General features: G+C 40.1%; 1 pseudogene; it reads left to right on the forward strand.

The window, feature by feature from the left end:
• Window positions 1–260: 260 nt before the first annotated feature.
• On the forward strand, window positions 261–15,889 carry LOC103014008 (sodium/potassium-transporting ATPase subunit beta-3-like; annotated as a pseudogene).
• The last annotated feature ends 2,484 nt before the right edge of the window (window positions 15,890–18,373 follow it).

Below are 18,373 nucleotides of genomic sequence, written 5' to 3' on the forward strand. Positions count from 1 at the left end.
TGCAGATATCTATACAAGAGTGCACTTGCCAGTGAGGACAAGTACCAGGAAGAAGGGGTCCATTATGCTATGAGGGCCTATAAAATAGGGAGATTTGACTAGTCAAGGTGGTCAGGAATGTTGCTCTGAGAACGGATTATTGAGCTGAGAGGTAACAGAAGAAGAGACTAATTAGGTTGGAGCTGGGGGTTGGGGAGAAGGCTTAAGGCTATGTGTTCAGAGAGAGCATGGTGAGTAAAAGGGACTGAAAGAATGCCAGTATGGCTGGAGGTAAGAGGCAGCGGGAGAGCAGTGTGGCCAAATTTCCATTTACCTATCCATCCATTGTTCATTCATTCAAAAAATATCTATTGAGCACTGATCATGTGCTAAGTCTCATGTGAGGTGTGACTGTTAACCCCCAAATGGAACCATTTATTTTCCACAAATAAAGCATGACCCCCCATAGGGGCCTGTGTCAGGAGTGAACAGCTTTAGGGTTAGGGTAACGAGTGGGGATAGAGTCTCAGAAGGAAAGAAAGTCATATTTACTGAGCACAGGTGGTGTCAGTTCCGTGGGACCCTGGGAAGCTCATTAAACCCCAAGAGGATTCCTGAAGCTGGTTGTGATCTCATTACCCAGACACTCTCAGAGGCGTCCCACTGCCTATCAATAGAAGGACATACTGCTTACCCTGGCTGTCACTTCCCTCCATCTCCCAAGGTCTTGGAATAACATTGTTGTCAGAAAGTTGTGAGTAAAATACAAATGTTATATATGTATACAGCTTCATTTGAGATGAAATTTAGGAGTTAAGATTCTAGAAAATAAGACATGTTGCATATTAACCACAATAAATAAGATCTTGAAATACGTGGAAAGAGATAAAAGATAACATTCGTATGCCATTATCACTTGAAATAATATTATTATTCTTATGCCAAAGTATTCTCACCCCTGCCCCAACCAACACATTATCCAGGCTGGATTTTCTGACATTATTTGTAGAGTCCTGAGCTGGCGTTCAATGCTCCCCACTCCATGGATCCAAACTACATTTCTAGTCCTCTCTTCCAACCCATCTGTGCTCTTGGCAAACTACACCATTGTTTGTTCCCTCAAGAGACTCCTGCATTCTCCACACCCCTTTAACATGCTAGAGTTCAATTTTCACAGGGTTTGGCTCTCACACACACATGATGTCATTACATCCTCAGATCAACCCCATGAGGGAGCATAGTTACTCTCATTTCAGAGGAGAATAAACCAAGTCTCAAGGAGCGGGGAGGACCAGCCTTATTTTGGTAAAAAAGCAGATTGCTGGAAATTAGAGAGGAGTGGAGAAAATGCAGTAGTTTTTAGATTAAATGGCAAAATGAATATAATCTTTAGTTTATACTCATGTTACATGTTTATTATGAAGTCTCATTAGTGGCAGTGACAGGAATTTGCCCCTCCCCTTCTAGCTCTATTGCTAGATTCCTTGCCCCTACTCTTATCTATTTTGTGGAGGAAGAGTATCAAGGAGGGCGAAAAGGAGGGGTGCCAACCCTGGGGAGAAGAGTCTGTACTTGGGCTGCAGCTACCAAGTAGGGGTGGTTAAGGCGAGCCACCTTTCCCCACGCAGAGTCCCTTGCCTGGCACACAGTAGGTGCTCAATATATGTTTATTTCCAGTTGACAGTTGGCTTTATTGTTTATGGACTGTGATGACGCACTTTCCTTCTGTTCTAGAAGGTCTCACTTCTGACTAGATCAAGGACAAATAGTTCCCAAACTGTTACAGCATTATCTTCAAATTTACAGAAGTGTATGTGAGCTGGATAGGAAAATTTGCTATACATAATGTTGGTTCTTCGACTTGTTCCCAATTCAGTATTTCTCAATTGATATTAGTTTACTTTTTTGGTTAGAAAAACAATTTTATTCTCTGCAGAATATACTGAAAATGTTTTACCTCTTCTTTGAAACCACTTTTTACTTCTCCAGCCACCCCGATTTCTTATCTCTTGGTTCTTTTTGAGCAGATTTTAAATCCCCCTTGGTTGGTCTCTTATAGTTTCAGGTGTACTCACCTTGTTCATTCAGTGTTACCCCTAAACAAATACTATGGCTTCCACAAAAGCTGATTGAGTAATACAAGAAGAAGAGCAGACATGTGATGTCTCTTATGGGGAGAATTGTTAAACAAAACCAGGGGACAGAGAATGGCAACTTTATACATTGTTTCCAGTAGTATATATAAGTCTGCCTTTTGAGGGGAGCAAATTATTTGAAGTCTCTTATTAGCTATCTATGGCTGCATAACTACTTACCCCCAAATGTAGCAGCTTAAAACAACAAACATTTATTATCTCACATATTTCTGAGGGTCAGGAATCCGGGAGTGGCTAAGTTGGCTCCGGTCTCTCATGAGGTTGCAGTCAAGATGTCAGCCAGGGGGGGCTTCCCTGGTGGTGCAGTGGTTAAGAATCCGCCTGCCAATGCAGGGGACACGGGTTCGAGCCCTGGTCTGGGAAGATCCCACATGCCGCGGAGCAACTAAGCCCATACTCCACAACTACTGAGCCTGCACTCTAGAGCCCATGAGCCACAACCACTGAGCACGCGTGCCACAACTGCTGAAGCCCGTGCACCTAGAGCCCATGCTCTGCAACAGGAGAAACCACCGTAATGAGAAGCCCATGCACCGCAAGGAAGAGTAGCCCCCACTCGCTGCAACTAGAGAAAGCCCACACGCAGCAATGAAGAACCAATGCAGCCAAAAATAAATAAATAAAATAGATAAATTTATATTAAAAAAAGAATATACCTATGAAAAAAAAGATGTCAGCCAGGACTGCAGCCATTTGAAGGTTTGACTGGAGTTGAAGTAGCCACTTTCAAGATGGGCTCATGGGGCTCACAAGATGTCTCAGTTCCTCACCATGTAGATCTCTTCATAGGGTTGGTTGAGAGTCCTTATGACACAATTACTGACCTCCTCCAGAGTGAATGACCTGAGAGAGATCGAGCAGGAAGCTGTGAGACCTGTGACCTAGACACACACCCTTGCTTATGCCATATTCTTTCGGTTGGAAGTGAGTCCAGCCCACACTTAAGGGGAGGGGAAGCTGCTGCTGTCACCATCGTGTTGTTTACTTACAGCAGAAGCAACAACAAAACCCTGAAAAGCTTGCTTCTGGTATTCATAGAGCATGATGGGAGGGGGGAACAGGGATATCAGAGAACAATCAGATGACGAAACAGATGTAAAGAGAAGAAGCTTTAATGGTGGTGGCCCTGGATTGGGAAAGACTGTGTGGGACCTGGGCTGCCCACCCAGTACTCAGTATTTACTCTCTCCTGTCTGTCTAGGCTTGTGTCTCTGTTTTGATAGGTAAAGACACCAGGCCAAAATATGCTTCCCAGAGAGCATGGAAGAATACAACATGCATCTCTGATAGTAACCTAGGAAATCCAAAAGCTAAAAGGAAATCCCACCAATTGATTTGAAAAGAATGTAACGGTCTTTCTTTCAACCCAGGTTCTATCAAACCAATTCATTGCACCACACAGAAATGGTATTGAATTTACCACATCATGTACAAAATAGAACTTATTTTCCTTTTGGCTGTTAAATTTCCAAAGGCTCTCCATGGCATGATTGGGCTGTTTGTTTTATTCTAAATTTAATTTCTTTTCAGAAAGGAGGTTGCAGGGAGGGAGGGAACTTACATTTAATGAGTAACTACCATATGCCAGACATTTTATATATATTTTTGCATTTAATTCTCACCACCACTCTGAAAATAAAATACTATTACTATCTCCATTTTACAGATGAAGAAATGGATATTTAGAAAAGTTAAGTAGTTCTTTCAAGATCATTCTACAAGTGAATGAAATAAGCAGGACTCAAATCCAGGCTTTGTTTAACTCCGAAGCCTGTGGTGTTTATTAGGGTGCTTCTTTTTCAGATGGTGAGCTTTCAAGCTTCAGCGTCATGTTGATTTTAATTGACTAAGTAGTAGAGTTATTTTTTCATTCAATGACAGACGAATGTAAATACCTTCATGGTACATAAATAGTATTTATTGTTATGAAGTGTCATTAGCATTAACACCCTAAACTCCATGGCTCTAACTGCTTGGTTACAGAAAATTCGATGTTCTATAGATCAGTGCCTTTCAAACTTAAATATGCATTCAGATCATCTGGAGGAATCTGCTGAAAATGCAGACTCTAATCCAATAGGTCCAGAGTGGAGCCTAAGATTCTACTTTTCTTTCTTTTATAAATTTATTTATTTATTTATTTAATTTATTGGCTGTGTTGGGTCCTTGTTGCTGCGCACGGGCTTTCTCTAGTTGCGGCGAGCGGGAGCTACTCCTCCTTGCGGTGCACGGGCTTCTCATTGCAGTGGCTTCTCTTGCTGCAGAGCACGGGCTCTAGGCACGCGGGCTTCAGTAGTTGCAGCACGCGCACTCAGTAGTTGTGGCCCACGGGCTTAGCGGCACGTGATATCTTCCCGGACCAGGGATTGAACCTGTGTCCCCTGCATTGGCAGGCGGATTCTTAACCACTGCGCCACCAAGGAAGTCCCAGATTCTGCTTTTCTAACAATCTCTCAGGTGGTGCTGATGCTGTTTGATCTCAGATCATACTTTGAGTAGCAGGACTATGGAGTATTCCGCCATAACTATTTTTGGAATCCCCAGGGGTGCTTCTAGCTATCCAGGAATTTGTAGTCACAGATCAAGGATGTCTAGCTGAGTTACAACTCTCAAGCTTCTGGCCGTAGCTATTTTAGAGAGGTTCTCCTCTACACCAGAGCTCTGCTTATGGTACCATTTCTATCTCCTTATATGAGTGGATTTGGAAATCTGCTATGCCAGATATTACTGGATCTGCATGCTATTGTAGTCCCTTGATGTTAACCGTAAATGCTGGCTGATGAACAATAGCAGCCAAAAAGAGGGTGAATCAGACAGGCAAACACTAGTCTTTTCTGCTGCTTGAGAGGGAAGAGAGAGAGGGAGCCCTGGACCATGGTTAGCATGGTTCATTCTGTAGGACAAACATATACCTCTGGTGTAATGAAATATCTGCATCAAATCACAGCTTGATGGCACAGGCCATGGAAAGTATCCAGCTCAGTCCCCTTGCTCTGATGCCATGCTTTTCAGGCAAGTAAGTGATCACTGAAGATGGTAGTCAAGAACCATCATCTCTGCTAATGGTTCTCCCAGGGTTGGCAAGTGTTTAACAAGCATGCATTCTAGTCATTCATTCAGATAAACAATCTGTCAAAGACTACTAACACTAATTAGTAACTTACGTGAACCAAGTACCAGCTAAGATTCTAGAAATATAGTATCTCTACTCTCAAGAAAATTTCAGTATGGAGGGAGACACAGACAAGTAACCTACAGTACATAGTGATGGGTGTTAGGGTTATTATCAGAGCCCATAGCAGAGCCATCTAACCCAAATTTGGGATGGGTGGGGAGGAGGCAGGGCAGTGGTGTGTTGGTTAATGTTTAGCAATCAGTTCTCTGAGAAAAATAAAAGCCCTGATTTGTTAGCGTTTGCTGATTTTCATGGTGGAAATGCTCCCATCATGGCCAGTTTCAAGCCACCAAATTGATGTCACTGAACATGGAATTGTGCATAATAGGCTCTTGAAAGTCAGGATAAGTTAATTCTAGCACACCACTGGGGTAGAGAAGACTTCCCAAAGTGAATTATGTCTAAGAAGAGATTTGAAGTAAAGCTAAAGTTAGTCCGTCAAATGTGGAGGACAGACAAAGTGATTCCAGTTAGAAGAAACAGCAAATACAAATAACTCAGCATGGTCATAGGAAACATGTTGCTTTGGCAGTAAGTGTTGACAGTCTGAATTAAATTGTAGGAGGGAATAGTGTTAAATTTCCCAGTAGGCAGACTAAGCATATATTGATATTTAGGGCACCAGAAGTGTGGAGGAACCAAGGAAAAGAAAAAATTAGTTCTGATGAAATTATTAAGTGTATAATCAATAAATTTGGAAGAAATGTCAAAGAAAAATTATTATAACACTTGTTAAAATGGTAAGGAAGACTCCATTCAAGATTATTGCAACAGGGGAGAGACTATTGCAGCAAGGGAGAGAGACTGAACTCAACTCCAAATACCACAATGACGGCTGGGGATTTATAGTCTATGAGAAGAGGGGCTTCCCTGGTGGCGCAGTGGTTGAGAATCTGCCTGCTAATGCAGGGGACACGGGTTCGAGCCCTGGTCTGGGAAGATCCCACATGCCACGGAGCAGCTGGGCCCGTGAGCCACAACTACTGAGCCTGCGCGTCTGGAGCCTGTGCCCCGCAACGGGAGGGGCCGCAATAGTGAAAGGCCCGCGCACCGCGATGAAGAGCGGTCCCCGCACCGCGATGAAGAGTGGCCCCCACTTGCCGCAACTAGAGAAAGCCCTCGCACGAACCGAAGACCCAACACAGCCAAAAATAAATAAATAAAATAAATAAAGTAGCTATAAAAAAAAATTAAAAAAAAAATAAAAATAAAAATATAGTCTATGAGAAGAGTGAGGGGGTCAGTGTATAGAAAATTACTAAGAGGAGACATCAAGGGTAGGGATATTCTTGCCAAACTGTCTTAAAACAGGATTCTTTGCTAAAGGTAGGCCAAGGTTGAGTCTTAGTCAAGAAGAGGGCTCAGAGAAGCCTAATTAAAGTTTGGTCAAGGAGGGAGTCTTTGTCAGAAGCTATTTTAATTTTAACATACATGTGAGTTTAGTACTATTGAATTAGAGCAGAAATGAGAGTACCACAATATTTTTAATTCATAGGGCTTCTGGTTCTGGGGATGGGGAAAAGATACTTGGAAAGAGTCAAAAGATATTAATGCTGTAGAAATAGTAGAATTTCATGGCTGATTAGGGATAGAGGGGAAGAATAAATCAAGAATTACTCTGGTTTTCTAGCTTCTGCAAGTGATTGGATGGTAGTGCCCATGAGATAGGTAACATTGGAAGAGGAGCACATTTAAAATGAAGATGATGACTCTGCTATCAGACATGTTCAAATTTGAAGTACTCGAAGAACATCAAGTAGAGATGTCCAGTAGGCAGTCAGGTATATGAATTTGAAGCTCAGCAGAGAGGATTGGGCTGGAGTTATAGTTTTGGGAGTCACCAGTACATAGGCTGTAATTGTAATCATGAGAATGCCTCTTAAGGAAAGGTTATAGAGTGGGAAATGAGAAGAGGGTCAAGAAAAGATCCCTGAGGAACCCCAGCATATGGAAAACTCCAGCAAAGGAAACTGAGAAGGAGTGATTAGTGGAGTAAGAAGAAAATTAGTAGACAGTGGTACCCCAGGATTCAAGAGAGGAAACTGTTTCAAAAAAGGAATTCAACTGTTAAGGCATCAAACAAGAAGACAACAGAGATGTGTCCACTGAATTTGGCACATGGAGGTCTTCAGTGCCCTTGACAAGAGTAGTTTCAGTGGTGTGATAGAGATTCCATTTCAGATAGAGAAGCCATTTCAGAGTACACTGAAGAGTGAATGGGAGATTAAGAAGAGGAGTCGGGCTTCCCTGGTGGCGCAGTGGTTGAGAATCTGCCTGCTAATGCAGGGGACACGGGTTCGAGCCCTGGTCTGGGAAGATCCCACATGCCACGGAGCAGCTGGGCCCGTGAGCCACAATTGCTGAGCCTGCGCGTCTGGAGCCTGTGCCCCGCAACGGGAGGGGCCGCGATGGAGAAAGGCCCGCGCACCGCGATGAAGAGCGGTCCCCGCACCGCGATGAAGAGTGGCCCCCGCTTGCCGCAACTGGAGAAAGCCCTCGCACGAACCGAAGACCCAATACAGACAAAAATAAATAAATTAATTAATTAAAAAGAAAATCCTTAAAAAAAAAAAAAAAAAAAAAAAAAAAAAAAAAAAAAAGAAGAGGAGTCAATGAGAATAGATAATTCTTTAGAAAAATTTTACTCTCAAGAGCTGTTGAGAACTTGAGTGGTAGGTGGAGAGGAATATGGATCAAGTGAGGGCTTTTCAAAGATGAGTGATACTAGAGCAGGCTTAGATGCTACTATGATCTATTAGAATGATCTATAAAGAGAGATAAGGATGTAAGCAAAGTATCTGAAGATACTGGACAGGAATGGATGCAGAGTACAGGTGGAGAATTGACCTTAAACAGCAGGCACTCATAATGTATAAACTCATTCTTAGGCACAGGCCTTATTGATAGAATGTTTCACCGTCTGTGGATAGGCAAGACATCAGGACATGAAAATATTGTAACATTTAGACTCTTCTGATGTTTTTTAAACCAGTATTCATTAATAAACATTAATAAAACAGTTGTGTCACCTTCAGAACAGGGAAATCCTCAAAACAACAAGGGACTTATTTGTCTTTCATTTAACAACGATTTTTTGAGTAAATTGTGCCATGCAATGATCTAAATGCTGGAAATAAAATAGTGAACAAGTCATACCTGATTATTTCTCTTATAGAGCTTAGAGTCTACTGGGAGAGAAGTATATTAAACAAATAATTGTAATACAGTGTGATAAGGGCTATGATGGGAGAAGTACTCTGTCAACACTTTACCTTATCTGGGAGTGGAGGAGTTAGGGTCAGAGGACTTCTAGAAAGAGATATTAAGTTGGTATCTGAAAGATAAATAGGAGTTATCCAGAAGAATGGGGTCAAGAAGTAGGGTGTGAGGAAGAGTTCCAGGCAGAGGTAACCATATACATGAAGACCTTGACACCGAGGGAGTGTGATGCAGTTGAAGAACATAAGGTCAGTGTGACTGGACTGCAGAGAGTGGGAGGCAAAATGGTGGAAGATGAAGCTGGAGAGGTAGCAGGGACCAGATTATGCAGGGCCTTATATACTATGTTTAGGATTCTGATATTTATCTCAAGACCCAGGGGAAGACACAGCAGGGATTTAGGCAGGGAAATGAGCCTGACAGGATTTACATTTTGAAAACATTCTAGCTGCACTTCTGAGAATTGATTGGAGGGGGCAAGAGTGGAGGGATGACTGAAAGAGTTGAGAGGCTATTGCAGTTGTTTGGGTGAGAAATTATGGTGACATTTGCTAGGATGGTAGAGGTAGAGATGGAGAGAAGTAGAAGTATTTTAGAATTATTTGCAAATTAACAGCTCTTGGTAAAGAATTGGATGTGGAGAATGAGGGAGAGGAACGTGTCAATGATTCCTAGGTTTTTGGCTTGAACAACTGGTTGGATGAGGCGATGGCAGCTTTTACTGAGACAGAGAAGAAAGGCAGAAGAGGAGGCTGCAGATGATCAAAGTTTGGTTTTTTAGAAGAACTAACTCACTATCATCATTCTCTTACCAGATGCATCTGGTAAGACTCCAATCAAATACAATTCCAAGAATATCTGAAAAGCTCTAGTATTACTTTTATCTTCTTAATATCTTGAGTACCTATGGATGGCTAAAGGGTTTAGCTTATGTTTTTTTGACTTACTGTGTTTGACCTTCATAATTCATTTAATTATACTTCTTTTTCTGACCTCATTATTGCTTTTTCTGAACCATTTCTACCAAACTAGACCAATGGTGCATTTATGTTCATGATGAGTTCAACTCTTAGTAGGGACATGAATTTATAGTAGGGACACTGTAGATGTATGCTTCTTATATTTTTAATATGGATTTTTTCAAACATATATACCTAAAAGTGGATAGTAATAGATTAACATATTCTCACCAACTAACTTCAATAATTATCAATTTATAGTCAATTGCATTTAATCCATCCAAACAGGATGGACTTTAAAGAAATCACTATTATTCATAAAACAATTAACAATATTTCTTAACATTATATTTCCATTTAGTGTTCTAATTTTCCTGAATACCTAATTTTCCTTTTACAGTTTCTTTGAAACGGGATTCAAATAAGTCCATACATTGTATTTTGTGGATGTCTCTTAAGTCTCTCAATTCATTGGTTCCCTGTCTCTGTTTTTATTTTAAAATTATTATTTCAATTTATTTGTTGAAGAAAACAGGTTGTTTATCCTGTAAAGTTTCTCACATTTTGGATTTTGCTGATCACATCTCTGAAGTGTTGATTAACATATTCTTTTGTTCCTTATACTTCCTGTAAACTGGTAGATCTAGAGCCTTGATCTGATTCAAGATTGATTTTTTTGGGCAGGAATATTTCATAAAAGTTGTGTGTATTTCCATCAAGAGGTACAGAATATCTGGCTGAATCTCTTCTTTGTGATATTAGTGGTCATTGATAATCATTACCTAGATTCATTATTTCATTGGGGGTTTATAAGATGGTGATATTCCAATTCTATAATTCTTCCTTCATTTACTAGTTGCAATATGTCTATAAAGGAAAAATTCCTCTCAAAAGCTATTTCATCACTCTGAGGGGCAGCTTGGATTCCCTTAGCACTATCCTCCAAAGGTGACCAATATATTGGTCTGAATATAATAATGAATATATTTTTCAGAATCATTATTACTCATGGGTTTTTAACATTTTTGATGTGTTTCAATTCATGAGTTCATTGCAGTTATTATTCTTAATGATATTCAAATTGGCATTGTAGCTCTTTTCAAGTTGGTTCCTGAGTGCTTTTGACACTACCCCAATCGTCTTTGCAAGAAAGATAGCTTTCTTGCTTTCTGATATGATAATTAATAAAACAATATGAATAAATAATTTTAAATACTTATGATATGTTAAGTGCATGATTGTGGCTCTAAATTACCATTTAGTTATGCTTTGTATAACAGGATATAAACACTACCCTCGTCTGCAGTCTACGGAATGCTAAGTTGACACACAAGGCAGTCAAAGCTTCCTTTCATTCAATATCTGACTGATTTATGGCTTTACAGAAAAATAAACAGCCAGCACATGATTTCACCTCCTAAAGAAAGCATTTACACTTATCTAAATATGTTTTTTAAATGAGGTGGAATTTCTTCCTTCTTAAAAATATGTTTCTGGAACTACTAAAAAATTTGCATTTTCTAAATAGCTGATAAAAAACATTCCTCCATATTGTTGAAGAAGGGAGGCGCTGGGACCACCAGTAAGACTTGGTTTAAGTATGCCAGTCAGACTTGACTTCTTTCCGTCCTGCTGTATCAGAGGCCATGCTCTCCTTTTTTGTTTCTTCTTTTTTGCAGCCTTTAGTGCCTTGGTTAGTCACCCCAGTCCCAGTGGATTTCCCTTTTGCTCCTCCTTTCCCTCTTGTTTGCACATTTTTCCTGAAGGTTTATTCTTTCTTGTTGCCTTTTATTTTTGGCTTAGTCTCAACTTTGGAAGGAACAGGTTTGGCTACAACCTGTGAATCTCCTCTTGGGGTCTTTCTTTACTGCCTCTTTAGCTGAATTGACCTTCTTCTTAGAAATCTTGGTGGTGGCTTCAGTGAGGAAGATGCGTGCCTGGGTGCCTAGGAGTCTTCACAAAGCTGGGCTACTTTGCTGCTGCCAATCCCATAGCCTGAACTCCTGGGGCCCAAGATGGGAGTGGATCAGATGTCTGCCCATTATTTTGATTTAATATCAGGAATCTATCTCTCTCTCTATCTATCTATCATCATCCTCTATCACTATCATCTATGTACTCATCCCTCTCTCTCCCTTTTTAGGTAAATGGTAGCATACTATACATGCTTTTCTCCATCTTGTCTTTTTCACCTTAACAATATACCAGGAGATCATTCCAAAGTAGTATACAGAGTATATATTCCTCATTCTTTTTACAGCTACATAATACTCCTTCATGTGGATGTATTGCAATTGATTCAAACAGTCCTTTATTGATGGACATTTGTTTTTTTTAACCTTCTGCTATTACATATAAAACTGCAGTGAATAATCTACTGCATATGCTTTACTGTATTTTTGCCAGTGTATCCTTGGGATACATTCCTAGAAGTGGGATTACAGGGTCAAAGGGAAAAAGCTTTATGTAATTTTGCAAGATTCGACAACTTCCCCTCCATTGGGGTGGTACTATTTTACATTCCCACCATCAAAGCATGAGAATGTCTGTTCAGAGCCTCACCAAAGACTATGTGGTCAAACCTTTTACTTTTTGCCAATCTGATAAGTGAGAAATTATATCTTATTTTAGTTTTAATTTATACTTCTCTTATGAGTAAGGTTGAATATTATTTCATATATTTAAGAGTCATTTATATATCTTTTTCTGAGAACTGTCTTGACAGTTTAAAAAACATGTTCAATGTGTTTCAATCTGTTATAGTCTTTTTTTTTGTTATAGCCTTTTTTTATGCTCAAGTTCTATCTTAGGCCAGTGGAAGACTCTTCAGGTTATCTCCTGTGTCCTTTGGACATGACCTCAGCATTCCTTTATTTTTTTACCCTAGTAATCTTTGACCGCTTCTTTGCTAAATGATATGACAAGATATTCTAGACTTATCTTGTACATTATATGCCTCAGAATTGGCATCAGCCATTTCTCTAAGCTGCTGGCAGAATAATAATTCTATTGCTAAGCCTCACATTCACATGCACATTCATAGCACTTATCATTACCTGACATTACAGTGTATATTGTCTGATTCTTCCTCTATAGTCTAAGAATTTAGAATGTAAGCTGCATGGAGGGCGAACACTTTGTTTTGTTCACTAATGTATCTCGAACACCTAGAACAAAACCCGATACACAGAGGTTCTCAAAACCTGCTTCTTTCCATTTATCAGAGGTCATGATTGCAGCCCTCTACATGAGGAGATGGGTGATCATCTGGAGACTGAGCCCAGGAGTCACTATCATTCATTCATTCATTCCCATGCACTGAGTGGCTGGTATGTTACAGACAGTGTTCTAGGCAAGTTGGTAATGTTTGCATTAGGCCTGAGGCTCAGGCAAAACCTCTAGCCACACTGATCAGGCAGAAATGATTCCTCTCCAATGTCAAACTTAAGCTAAACTAATAGGGTCCAGTAACCACCTGGAATAAAAGGAAATGGTGGATGGGACTTCCCTGATGGTGCAGTGGTTAAGAATCTGCCTGCTAATGCAGGGGACATGGGTTCGATCCCTGGTCCGGGAAGATCCCACATGCCGTGGAGCAACTAAGCCCATGTGCCACAATTACTGAGCCTGTGCTCTAGAGCCCACGAGCCACAACTACTGAGCCCACATGCCACAACTACAGAAGCCTGCAACAAGAGAAGCCACCGCAATGAAGAGTAGCCCCTGCTCACCGCTACTAAAGAAAGCCCACGTACAGCAACGGAGACCCAACGCAGCCAAAAATTAAATAAATAAATAAATAAATCTTAAAAAAAGGACATGGTGGGAGTATTTTCTTCCGTCAGGACTCCTCCTTCATGCAATGAAGACATGGCACCAAAGCTTCATACATTACGCAAATATATGTGTATTTTACTTATTGCTTACATTTCCAGATGCTGTCTATGATAGCTGTATTCTATGTAGTTTACATCAAACTCATCTCTTTTATGTGAGAGGGAAATCAGGGTAGGCCAGGACTAACATTTGTTGAAGTCTTATTGTGTGCCAGACATTTAAAAATAGATTTTCTCACTATATTTTGTATTATAGTCTCCTGGAAGGTAAAGTAAGGAGGAAAAGAAAGTACATTTTTAAAAGACTTTATTTTTTTTTTAGATCAGTTATAGCACTTTTTTTTTAAAAAAGGAAATAGTATAGGGATTTTCCATTCTTTTCCTAGCTCCAGGAGGTAATTCATCTGACAACACAGAAGTGTCAACAGATACCATTTGCAAAGGATTTCCCATTTATTCCTCACACCACTGTGGTAAAGTGAGGGATTTTGTCACATCCACTGAGAAGACTGAGGCTCGGAAAGGTGATAACATATAAAACTCTATCAGTCATTTCTAGATTAGAGCAGTGGTTCTCAAACTACCTTGTGTCATCTGTATGACGTGTAAACACTAATTGCTGGGCCCCATCTGGGGGAGGCCCAAGAATGTGCACTTCTAACAGCTTCCCAGGTGATGCTGATGATGCTGGTTCAGGGACCACAGCTGGAGAACTACTGATGTGAATAACATACAAAAATGACATTTACCTTTTATGAGCACCTAGAGAATCACTCTGAGCTGAGAGGGCTGGTGGAGGTACATGGCCTGGGGTCAAAGCAAAGGGGATACAGAGTGCAGTGTGCCCAGGCCCATGCTTTGCGCCATTGACTCAGACAGTGGCTGACACTATGTCACTCTCCTAAAGTGTGAGGGGACCAGCCACTGGTCCACAGAACTGTTCATGTGACATTGTGATTTCATCGTGTCTCCCGCCCTGGGGAGCCCTGTGGGTGAGGGATTAAGCACCAGGCTCCCCAAATCTCCCTTGATCTTAAGAGTTATTCAGGTTACTTCTTATTAAATCCCTAATTCAGACCAGGCTATGGGAAGTTAGGAGAGGTGAAGTAAATCAGGGACACTGTCTTGTAAATGCCTGCTCAGTAGTGAAATCTGGAATTACCATAAAGCTTTCTCACTGTGTCCCGAAACTACCAGAGCTCTGAACGCTCTAATCTCCCTGTGCAGTCGATGGTGGCCAGGATATTACTTTTCGATCATTTTTTATAGTGAGCTGTATTACTTGTAAATGATTCTATTACTGAAAAATTTAAAACGCCCTATGGCAAATAACAAAAACAATAACATCCCAGCAAAGCTTGTCTGAAATGGTTACAGTAAATATTTGCAAATTAGGGCTAATTCTCATGATATATGAAAGCATTCTCAGCAACCAGTATAGAGAGATGGACAAATGATGCTGTGGTAAGCAGCCTCTAAGGCGGCTCCAATGAGCCGGAGCCTCCCTTCCTGAGCGGCGCCGGGAAGCCGGGGACCCCTTCCTGGAGCCCGGAGCCTGCGGCCCGAGCGCCCCCGGGGCCTTATTTGTACGCAGCGCGCCTTTGTACGGAGAGACTCTGGCGGAGGTGCTGAGCGGTTCAGCGAAGCCAGACCCTGTTCCACTCCCAGGAAGAGGAAATTTCCACCCCTGCAGCTGTCTTGTGACTCACACTGCCACCCCAACCAGTCGGAAAGAGTGGGAGTATTGAGTGTGTACTGTACACTGAATGTACAGCAGTGGGTTAATCACACAAGCACATCATACACGAAAACGAACTTGTATTTGAACAGTGAAAAGACCCTTAAACAAAGGTTTGATCTTGCTCTTTTACCCAGGCTTTTATGGGTTCCTGGCTGCACTCTTCTCATTCACAATGTGGGCTATGTTTCAGAATCTGAACCATGAGGTTCCAAAATATCGTGACCAGATAGTCCAGGACTTATGGTTTTTCCAAAATCAGTGACTGCGGTGGAATATTCATTCAATCTGTCTGATCCAGATTCCTATAAAGGGTACATTGAAGACCTAAAGCCATATGACTTAGAAGAACAGAAGAATCTCACAGTCTGTCCTGATGAAGTGCCTTTTGAACAGAGAAGTCCAATTTATGTTGCATGTCAGTTTTTTACTGTCTTACTTCAAGCATGTGGTGGTGTGGATGATCCTGAGTTTGGTTATATCAGAGGAAAGCCTTGTATTCATGTGAAAACAAACAGAGTAATTGAATTAAAGCCTTAAGAAGAACCAACTATAGAATGTATTTCGAAGGATGAAAACACAGCTACTCTATCAACTTATCCTCCCAATGGAATTATAGGAATAAAACATTTTCCATATTCTGAGAAAAAACTGCATGTGAGGTATCTACAGCCATTAGTTGCCATCTAGGTCACCTATGACCCTGCAGTACCATAAAAGAAGTAACAGTCAAGTGAAAGGTAGATGGATTACCCAACCGAAAACACCAGGATGTTCTTGACAAGTTTTTAGGACGAGTTGTGTTCAAAATCACAGTGTGTGCATAGTGATGAGTTAGGATATCTCCACAGACTAAATGTTATGTAGTCTGTCTTTATTTTGTATCAGCTGGACCTGCCATTCTAGAATTATGAGACCACTCTGGACAAAGGTAGGGTGGTACATGACACTGGGGTAACATCATAATGTGCTTCTAGATCATAGTGTTCAATGTCCTTTGAAGTAACTGCCTGTTGCCTCCGCTGCCTTTTGGATCAGTGGACAGTCACCAGATAGGGACTGTGAACACTTGATTCGAAACATGTGGAATGGGGGTCTTGTCGTATTTTTATGTGGTTTAATTGCCAAGTGTATAAACCTTAGTGTGCTGCCCTATATAAATATTTTATAGATTTAACACTGGTTAAGTGTCATATTTTCATGCCAGCAAAGTTTAGGCATAAAATGGTACCTGACCAACATCAAGTGACTTTATAGCTGCAAGACATGTGATGTATGGAGAAGTTCTGTGAGGAAGAAAAAGGAAAATAAAAGTGAGTTTGAAAGGTTTTCTTGGTGTTTTTGTAAAATTATTTTTTACATGCTGAATTAGTCTGCCCTATATAAATATTTTATAGATTTAACACTGGTTAAGTGTCATATTTTCATGCCAGCAAAGTTTAGGCATAAAATGGTACCTGACCAACATCAAGTGACTTTATAGCTGCAAGACATGTGATGTATGGAGAAGTTCTGTGAGGAAGAAAAAGGAAAATAAAAGTGAGTTTGAAAGGTTTTCTTGGTGTTTTTGTAAAATTATTTTTTACATGCTGAATTAGTCTGTGGATCTTTTTGATTAAGAGCACAAACATTTTGTTGTAAAACATGTAAAAAATCTAGTGACGGGATTGTTTTTAGTGGTGGAACTAAATCTCTTATACATTATTTTAGACCATAGATGAAACATAGCATTTTTAAGGTAGCCAGTATGAATATGCACCTAATTTTTTTATGAAATTAAGTTCATAAGATTTAAATTGTATGATACTTTATGAAATATTTTATTACTGCTTTTATTTAGCAGACTGTGGACTCTAATAAAAAATATAAATTGTTAAGAACCTATTCAAAAATGAGCCCTGAGATGAGAGCAACTATAAAAAGATCATCATTTTGATTCTGTGTTTCATCTCTTTCTACGGACTTGATATGATTGTTTCTTTCAGTCTAGGTTATTTTTCAAAAAGCAAACCTGTGGGTTTTTTTTAATTGAGTTATAATTAACATATAATGTTATATTAGTTTCAGGTGTACAACATAGTGATTCAATAGTTTATACATTATGAAGTGGTCACCATAATAAGTCCAGTTACCATCAGTCACCATACAAACTTATAACAATATTATTGACTATATTCCCTATGTGTACATTACATCCAGGTGGCTTATTTATTTTATAGCTACAAGTTTGTACCTCTTAATCCCCTTCACCTATTTCGTCCAGTCCCCCACCCTCTTCTCCTCTGGCTTATGATGTCTGTAGTGGTGAAGCAATATATATCCACTAGTCCAGCACGCAGAACCTAGGAAGAAGACATATTAAAGGGCCATGAATGTGAGAAAGAACCACTTACTTAGGTCATCCATTTTCAAAATAAAGTGAGATTTGACAGTGACTCTTGATAGAGACCCATTCCTTAAGTCTGTAATTGAGATAACTAAGTTAGAACATATGGGTAGATTAAGTATCCAAGTGAATGAAAAGAAGTAAAGGGAAAATATGTATATAAATTGTGGAAAAAAAGATGGCTCCAATGAGCCACGCTTCCTAGTATTCATGCACGTGCATGCGTAATCCTTATACTTGAGTGTGGGCTGGGTTAACAGAGATAAATAGTGAAGCCTTGAATTACTCTAAAGCTTTGTCCTTTGTGTCCTGAAGCCGCCTGGGCTCTGAGTGCTCTAATCTCTCTAGGGGCTGGCACTTGATGCCCCCCAGGGTATTGCTCAATTTCTATTACAATGGGCTGTATTATTTATTTATTTATAAAATATACATAATATTTACCATTATAATCTTTTTAAAGTGCACAGTTCAGTAGTATCCAGTGCATTCAAATTGTTGTACAACCATCACCACCGTCCATCTCCAGAACTCTTTTCATCTTGTTCCATGCTCATTAAACATTAATTTCCTGTTTCCATCAGCCCCTGGTAACCACTATTCTACTTTCTGTCTCTATGAATTTGACTACTCCAGGTGCCTCATGTAAGTGGAATCATACAGTATTTGGGGGGTGTGTATGTGTGTGTCTTCTTTCATTTGGCATGTATCAGAATTTCATTTCTTTTTAAGGCTGAATGATATTCCACTGTATGGTAGTCATCCATTGGTGGACATTTGGGTTGTTTCCATCTTTTGGCTTCTGCTGTTAAAGAAAACCAGAGCTGTATAGTAGTTAAAGTATTAAGGACAGATTTTATTCAGGAACTATTGTAATAAGAGTAAAGAAACCTCAGATTATAACTGAGCTCAGTTCTGAGTACATCAT

The sequence above is a fragment of the Balaenoptera acutorostrata genome, chromosome X (genome assembly GCF_949987535.1).
Source record: "Balaenoptera acutorostrata chromosome X, mBalAcu1.1, whole genome shotgun sequence".
In the NCBI taxonomy this organism is placed as follows: Eukaryota; Metazoa; Chordata; class Mammalia; order Artiodactyla; family Balaenopteridae; genus Balaenoptera; species Balaenoptera acutorostrata.